The following is a 9,357-nucleotide window of genomic DNA, read 5'->3' on the forward strand; positions in this document are numbered from 1 at the left end:
GAAGACACTGTGGCAGAAACTAGGCATGGACCAACATCTTACACTGTATACCAAAACAAGTACAGAAATGGCCAGATGATTTAGACCTACAGGGTGATACCCTAGGGAAATTAGGAGAGGAAGGAATAGGAAATAATACTCTCAGATCTATGGAGATTTTTATAACCAAACAAGAATTAGAGAATATTATGAAATGCAAAATAGATAATTTTGATTACATTATATTAAAGAAAGGTTTTGTACAAATAAAGAAAGTCAAGATTAGAAGGGATGTCAGAAAGCTGGGAATGATTTTTATAGCCACTGTTTCTGATAAAGGTCTCATTGCTAAAATATACAGGAAACTAAATCAAATTTATAAGAATTCAAGTCATTCTCCAGTTGAGAAATGACCAAAGGATACGAGAAGGGCAATTTTCATATGAAGAAATTTGTCAGACTAAAATGAGCAAAACAGTTCACAGAATCATAGACTGAGATCTGGAGTGGACTTTAGAAGACACTGATCAACTCACCTTTCATTTTGGAGTTGAGTAATTGGGCCCCACATAGGTTAAGTGATTTACTCCAAGGTTTCATGGGTAACAAATAAAGAGTTGAGGTTCAAAATAGGGGTCCTTTGGTGTCAGGCTAGTACAGTTAGAATTCCACTATAGCATTCAAATTGACGAATGGTATAACGAAGAACTTTGATTGTATCATGTACCCCTGTGTATATACAGAATGCAATATGTCTATATATATACATAAGGCAGCTAGGTGGCACAGTGGATAGAGCACGAAGCCTGGAGTCAAGAAGATCTCAGTTCAAATCCTTAGATACTTATTAGCTGTGTGACTCTTGTAAATCACTTTATTATGTTTGCTTCAGTTTCCTCGTATGTAAAATGATTTGGAGAAGGAAATGTTAAACCACTCCACTATCTTTTCCAAGAAAACCCCCCAAATAGGGTTTTGTGAAAAGTCAGACACTATGAAAAGACAAAACAACAAACAATAAATGTATACATTCATGTGTGGACATATATTTGTACATACATGAAACTGTGTAATTCCCGCCCCCCCCCTGCCAGGAGAGAGAAGAAAGAAAAGAATAGAGTATTAGAAGCAAGAGAGCATGGTGTGCAGTCACTGAGACAACAGTTCTCTCCTTTTGTCAACTCCTGGTACAATAGAGAGAGTACTGAGCTTGGAATAAGGAAGTACATGAGTTCAAATCTGACCCCAGATACTCACTGGGAATCCTTGATAAGTCACTTCACCTCCATTTACCTCAGTTTCCTCATCTGTAAAATGAGCTGGAGAAGCTCTCAGACCCTCCACAGACCCCAGTTTTAAAAACTCCTGACCTAAATGAATCAAAATTAAAAACAAAACCAAAACATGATGGCATAATAGAAGATTCAATGAAGCATAGAAAGCACTGGAGAAAAATATCTTTCCATCTCGTGGCTTAGAAATTAGAAGCTTCTTCTCCAACAAAGCTGAAAGGTTGGGATGAGTGTCTATTATCACCACTGGGTGGTGAAATTTCTCTGGTAAGCCACAAGTTCTGAAAAACTTTGACCCTACTTCAATTGGTACTGCCACCCCAGTCCATCTTATCTTTCCTCTCCTTTCTTCCCTGTGGCTGAACATAGGATTCAGGGTTGCATCCTATCTTCTTCCTTTTCTTTTCTCTTAGGGGATGGGCAGTCCTACATGGCCTCATCTTTAGGCAGACCTTCCTAGTTCTCTGAAATATACCAATCAATTATAACCCTTACTAACAGGAATCTGCACAGGTACTTACATTTTTAGAATTAAGGTTTAGAGTTCAATTAAATGGGAATTTTTTTTCTAGTGCTTTTCATGTCCAGTGTTTATTCAATAACTCTCTCACCAGTAGTTTATGTATTTGTTGGTTTGAGTAATTACAGGTTATTGAGCTTATGTTTCTCCTACAGTCGATGTTCTAAGAATTCATACTGTCTGTCTCCCTGTATGTCTCTCTCTGTGTCTCACTGTCTCTGTCTCTCTGCCTTTGACTCTCCATCTTGAGGGAGAGACAGAAAGACAGAGAGAGAGAGAGAGAGAGAGAGAGAGAGAGAGAGAGAGAGAGAGAGAGAGAGAGAGAGAGAGAGAGATATTGCTATAGCAGCACCTCCACCTTATCCATGGGGCATTCCGTTCCAAGATCCCCAGTGGATGCTTGAAGATAGTACTGAACCCTACACATGCAGTTCTTAAATTTTAATACCTATGTTACCTTTACAATACAGCAATGTGCTCTTTCTCTCTCTCTTCTCCTGCCCTTTCACTTGGCCCTCCATGGCCTCCCAAACCCTGAACAAAAAAGAAAAAGAAACCCTCTAAATGAATTCAGAAGAACCAACCAGGGAAAATACTGCCACCACCATCAGCACTGAATACAGCTTTGCCCCTTTGTGCCCAGCCATCCCTGTGTCCAGTCTCCGGGTGTCTATCTTCTGGCCATGTCTGTCCCTGCTCCCCAAGTGTTGTTGAACCATATGCTGGTCCCCTCTCTCCATGGACATGGGTCCCCCTTCCTACCTCCCTCATTCCCCTGAAATTTGTGGTTGACAGCAGGTAACTAAAACATGGGAAAAGGAAACCAAGGATAAAGGGGGAGTACTGTATATATCGGTGAATGGAGCTAGAGTCAGGAAGACTTATCTTTCTGAGTAAAAATCTGGCCTCTGACAGCCACTATCTGTGTGACCCTGACCAAGTTACTTAACCCTGTTGTCCTAAGTTTCCTCATCTGTAAAATGAGCTGGAGAAGGAAAAGGCAAACCACTCCAGTGTCTCTGCCAAGAAAACCCCAAATGGCATCATGAAGAAAGAGTAGGGCAAAACTGAAAAATAACTGAAACTGTGTGTATTTATTTATTGGTTTATACACATGTATATGGATAAATATGTATGTATGCACACACATGTATATTCATATCTAGCTATATGTGTATACATACATGCACACACGTGTGTATTTGTTATGTGCATTGTATGCACATATATACACACATATATGATTAATTACTTTTTAGAGGTCACCATTGTTTTTTTGTTTTTTTGTTTGTTTTTGTTTTTGTTTTTTTAAAGTGAGGAAATTGGGGTTAAGTGACTTGCCCAGGGTCACACAGCTAGTAAGTGTTAAGTGTCTGAGGCCGGATTTGAACTCAGGTACTCCTGACTCCAGGGCCGGTGCTCTATCCACTGTGCCACCTAGCTGCCCCAGAGGTCACTATCGTTGATGCTCTATGACCAGAGTTTAAAGATCTTGACCCCAAAAGATTCACGGTGATGTCTATAATACCTGAAGGGAACTTTAAGTTCTGCTTATCTAGCACGCTGGTTCATATGGCAAAATTCAGCAAATGCTGATTCCTCCCTGTCTTCAAGTTCCAGACATAGAGATAGTGGTGAAAACTCTTAATTGGTACAATTATGTTGAGGGCCTAATTAAATGAGGACTCTGTGAGGGTGCCAGCCAACTTTTAATGAGCCTTGGTGAAGTTGAGGCCTTGGGGAGTTTTTGTAAATATCCTGCCAATTGGCCAAGTAACAAACATTAATGGGTCTCTTGGGTGACTGAAAGATAGTTTGTTTGTTGTTGTTTTTTCATTTCAGAACTTGGAGAGTGGGCAAGTCTCAGAGAACTCAAGGTCCTATGATTAGCAATTCTGCTTGCTTCAAAGTTCTGCCTTGGGCTCTGGGAAAGGGACCAGAGTCTCAGAACACTGAACTTTCTGACAATTACAATTACAATTAGTTGCATGGATCTGCATCCTTGGCAAGATGCATTCTCCTGTTGCCAAAACCACAGATTGATTGAAATACATCCAGAAAAGAAATGGATAATATCTAGAGAGACCCAGGATTTTTTTTAAACTTGTCAACAGGTTATTGTATTCTCTTATGGAAATAATTGAGCCCAATAGATAAGAACACCTTTCAGGATATTGATCTATCTCTCTGGTCATGTTTAAGAGAGCAATATGGTTCAGTAGAATTCCTAGACTTCGAATCAGAAATTTTGAATTGACTTACTTCATTGCAGTGAGCAAGGCATTTTGACTCTCTGAGCCTCCATTACCTCATCTGAAAAATGGGAAGAATACTACTGTTATTATTAACCTTTTTGGTTGTGGAGAAATTATTTAGAAATCTGAAAGTGTTTTATAAACATTAGTTATTATTATCAAATGGGATAATTTATGCAAAGCACTTTGCAACCTTAAAATGCTATATAGGGGCAGCTAGGTGGCTCAGTGGATAAAGCACCAGCCCTGGATTCAGGAGTACCTGAGTTTCAAATCCGGCCCCAGAGACTTGACACTTACTAGCTGTGTGACCCTGGCCAAGTCACTTAACCTCCCATTGCCCCACAAAAAAAATAATTTTTTTAAATTCTATATCAATTTTAGTGGCTGTTGTTTTAGTTTATAAAGAAGCTCCAATGTTACTCCAGCCTGGATAACCTTAGCAAAATAGCACGGTTGTTATGGGTAATGACACTTTGAGGTTTCTGAAGGAATTATGTACCTATTTATTTACATTCACTTAATAAATATGTTCACCTACAGCTATTCACAGTGATTAGAGTGCTGGGACTTGTTATCAAGAAGACCTGGATTGAATCTTTCTTCAGACACTTAATAGCTGGGTGACCCTGAGCAAATGACTTGCACTCTCTATAACCAGTTTCCTCTTCAGAGGAATATATGGGATGGACTCAATAATCTCTAAATAGTTTCCATCTTCTAGACATGATCCTGAGATTTGTGTACTATTAATCAGTAGAAGCTTTATACAAGAGCACTGGCTGAAGTACTGAAGGGAAGCTGTGTGGATCAGTGGTTAGAGTACTGGGTCTAAAGTCAGAAGACCTGAGTCAAATCCAGACTTAGACATTTACTAGCTGTATGACCCTGGGCAAATGATTTAACCTATAATTTGGCTTAATTCCACTGGAGAGGTAAATGGAAAAATTATTCCAGTATCTTTGTTAAGAAAACTCTCTGGACAGGTTGGCATGCTATGGTCCATGAGGTCAAAAAGAGTTGGACATGATGGAATATTGAACAAGGGGATACAACTATGAATTCTAAGACACGGCCCTTGCCCCCGAAGAATTATAATATTTATTTTCAGAGATAAGACATGCACAGTCCAAAATATAAGATGGAATCTCATTCATGTAAAATAATGCATACCATGCAAATGCAACAAGGGTCATGAAAGAGAGAGTACTTCTGGTTGATGAATTTGTAAAAGTTTCTTTGAAAATGTAGCATTTAAACTGAGCCTTGAAGATAGTTAAACATTTCAAAATGTGGAGTTCACAGGAGGATTCCCTGAGACGAGTGGATATTATGAACAAAAGGTTTAAAGAGATGGGTAAAATGCATGAACATGTTCAGAAATTATTCAGTGTTGGAGAGAGTTTGTGTAGGAAGTAGTGACAGATAAAGCTGGAGACACAGATTGGGTGTCAGGCCATGAAACACCTTGAATGACAGGCTAAGAGGTTTTCTGCTTGTTACCAGGCATTGGGAAACTAAAGTTTTTGATTGAGGGGAGGCTAAGATGATTAACCTGATATTGGTATAGACATTGAATTGTGGAATGAGGACACTAATCAAGAGGGTCTTGATATGACTCAGGCAATACAATGCGGACCAGAATAAGGGAGATAACAGTAAAAATTTCCAAAAGGGGTATGGATTCATCCATTCATTCAAATACAAGTTATATGTTTGATTTTGGCCACAGTTGGAGGTTACAGGTAAACATTTTAGTGGAGATATCCATCAGTTGGAAATGAGGATGTGAAGCTCAGAGGGAGGCTTATCCTGTATGATAAGCTTTTAACTTTTTGTTGTTCAGTCATGTTTGACTCTTGATTACTCATTGGAGTTTTCATGGCAAAAATACCGGGGTAGTTTGTCATTTCCTTCTCCTGCTTATTTTACAGATGAGGAAACTGAGGCAAATAGAGTTAAGTGACTTGCCCAGGGTCACACAGCTAGGAAGTGTCCAGGCTAGATTTGAACTCAGGAAGATGAGTCTTCCTCACGTCTAGGCCTGGTGCTCCTGTCTGAAGTGACACCTACTTCCCTCTGTGCTAGGAGCCTAATCAATTTCTACTATACAGGTAGGTCTAGATTTTTCCTTATAGTTAAGTTCACCTATCCTCAGGGCTTTGTCAGCCGAGGGGATGAAGAGCTAAGGCAGATGACATCACTTTCATATAACCCGACTTAAGACACCAACAAGGAATTCACTCTGGCTTTGAGGTTTACCTGGCAGACAATGAAGGGTAACTAAGGTTATGGGAGACTTCGATTTGTAGAATCACTGAATAGCCTTGTTTAATATTCTCCCCTTACTGTGGCTAAGTGAGACTTTGTTAACTGTTGAATAACCAACAAGTGTCTCCCTTTATTGAGATATCACACTTAATGGGACTAGCCTCAGTCAGGCCAGACCAGAATAATTGGTGTATCCATCAAAATTGGAATAGAATGATCTGATGTAAATGTGGGATGGGGCAGTTTAGAGGAAGACAGCCTGGGTTACCTTGATGCTTCTGATTGTGCTCATAATTGTGCCTCTAATGACAGAGTCTTCATCTGCCCATGGCCTATTCTGGACAGAGAGGCTGACTAACAGGAATATGCTGTGTCATTACTAATTGTGTTGTTTGGTCATTTCAGTCATACCCAACTCTTCATGACCCCATTTGGGGTTTTATTGACAAAGACACTATAGTGGTTTGCCATGTCCTTCTCCAGCACATTTTGCAGGTGAGAAAACCTGAGTCAAACAAGGTTAAGTGACTTATCCGGTCAAATAGATATTAGTGTTTGAGATCAGATTCGAACTCAGTTCATCCTGACTCCAGGCCTAGCACTCTAGCCACTGTACCCGCCTCACTGTGCCAACGAATTATACCCTGAAGAAAATTAAAGCAAGCTAGTGGTGGTTGAATTTGCACAGCTTCTTGTATTTGGGGGTTATGGAACACAAGCTGGTATATGTAGATTTGGGGCTAGAACATGTCAAACCTTCCTCACCCTCACCCTGGAAATTCTAATTTTGTCATAGCCTAAAAATCAGCCTTGAGATTGATTGATTGATTGGTTTACTTGGTTATTTGTTTCTTTATTTATGGCATTTGGGAGGTAAATGGAAACTGCACCACACAATTTGTGGAGAGGCATTTATGAGGAAATTTCTTGGTTCTCCCCAGGAGTCCAGAGATCTTTATAGACAAATGTGAACAACAACAACAAAAATCTGCCCACCATATGTTTCTGAAGGGAGCATGCATTAGCTTAAAAAGTTCGAAAAGAAATGCAACTCCCACTCTCATATCCAAAATGAACTGTATCACTCTATGTCTCTGTGTCTCTCTACCTCTCTCCCTCACCTCTCCTCCCTCTCTTTTTATCTCTCTACCCCTTTCTCTCTGTCTCTCTTTTTCTCTATCTCTCCTGTCTCTATCTCTGTTTCTCGTCTGATTCTCTCCTCTCTGTCTCTGTCCATCTCTGTCTCTCTCTGTTTTCGCTCTCTTTCTCTGTGTGTGTGTCTCTCTTGCCTCTATCTCTCTCTGCCTCTCTTTCCTCTCTTTCTCTCTGTCTGTCTGGCATCTCCTCATTACTGGAATCATTAGATCTGCCCACACATCTAGATCAAGCCCATGTGCTGGAACAGAGGAGTCTCTTTATTTTGCTTTCTTGAGTTTTGTGCTTTGCTTGGTGACTGCACTGGCAACATGTGGAGAGGAGGAGGTGACAGAGTCAGTCCTCAGCAATGCTATACCACAGCAAAGGAATTTTCCGAGTCAGATCTTAGCATATCCACTACTCCTAGATTCCTGCTTCAATGTTGGTGGGTCATTGGCATCACAGGCTGAGAGGGTAACAGTATACTCTGGTAGGAGGGGCAGAGCAAGGTCCCAGTAGCACATGGTAACAATGGTGCTAAGGGCAGCAGCTGAAAAACAAGCTGGAGATCCTGGAACAAAAAGTTGAAGGTGACCCACGCAGTTAGGTAGCATAGTAGTAGATTGAGCACTGTCCCTGAAGTTGGGAGGACCTGAATTCAAGTTTCACCTCAGACACTTACTTAAGTGTCTGATGTTAAACGAGTCACTTAATCCCAATTACCTTAAAACAGACACACACATCTGAGGTCATCTCCGGTTATCCTGATCCTGATACATAGACATAGATATAGACACACGCACACACACACACACACACACACACACACACACACACACACACACACACACACACACACACATATATATATATCTTGCCACTGGACCCAGATGGCTCTGGAGGAAAGAGTGAGGCTGGTAACTTTGCACAGCCCCTCCCTCACTTGAATTCAATTCACTGAAAGTCACAACATCATCCTATGTCATGGTCCTCTTTGAGAAGTGTGAGAATTGGAGTGGCACCCCTGCTGGAGAGATACTGTAGGGAAGTTCTGCCATGAGGAGAAAGCATGTGATTTAGAGACCATGTGACTTTAACATCCAGAAGTTACATCTATAGAACCATCTGTGGGACTTGTTAATCAGAGCTACCAGCCAATTAGCTTGGAGCTGTGTGTGTAGACAGCCCTGCTTCCTGTTTCACAGATGGCTTCTGGGAGAAGCTGTTGAGGATTGGCCTCTTTTCATCCAGAAAACGAGCATGGCGACAGATGGAGAAAAGGGAGTGGGGGGGTCCTCTTAGTCATTCGGACACTGGCATGGTGGTGAGAGATTTCGCATGGGCTGCTAGGAAAGGAAATTGTTTTCTTTCTCTCTGGCTATACTGAATTAGATCTGAGCTAGGATTTTCATGATATAAGGAATCTGTTTTCGATCTCTCGATCTCGATCTCGATCTCGATCTCTCTCTCTCTCTCTCTCTCTCTCTCTCTCTCTTTCTCTCTCTCTCTTCACTAACTTATAATATATATCTTAATAAATCTTTAAAAGACTAAACTCTTATAGAATTTAACTTATCAGTGATTTTAGCCAGGCTTCCCCCAAGACTGGGGCAGGGGGGGAATTAGAACCACATTTAGATTTTTAAACAACACAGAAGGACAAACAACAACAGGTGACCCAGAATGGTAAGTGGTTGGTGGTCCCAGTGGCAATGGCAGCCAGTAGCAGCAAAATGACATATTCATAGGTGTGAGCAGGGGCAGCAGAAAAAGATAAGCTTAATGTAACTCTTTGCTTGTATAATCAGAACTTATTGGCGTCCTCAAAATTCCTTCCAGTCCAACCCTAAGAGGGCCTAGGAAGACCAAAGACGGCATTTAATTTAGTGATGGAATGCTTTCT

This window comes from Dromiciops gliroides, chromosome 3, assembly GCF_019393635.1.
Source record: "Dromiciops gliroides isolate mDroGli1 chromosome 3, mDroGli1.pri, whole genome shotgun sequence".
NCBI classification, from domain to species: Eukaryota; Metazoa; Chordata; class Mammalia; order Microbiotheria; family Microbiotheriidae; genus Dromiciops; species Dromiciops gliroides.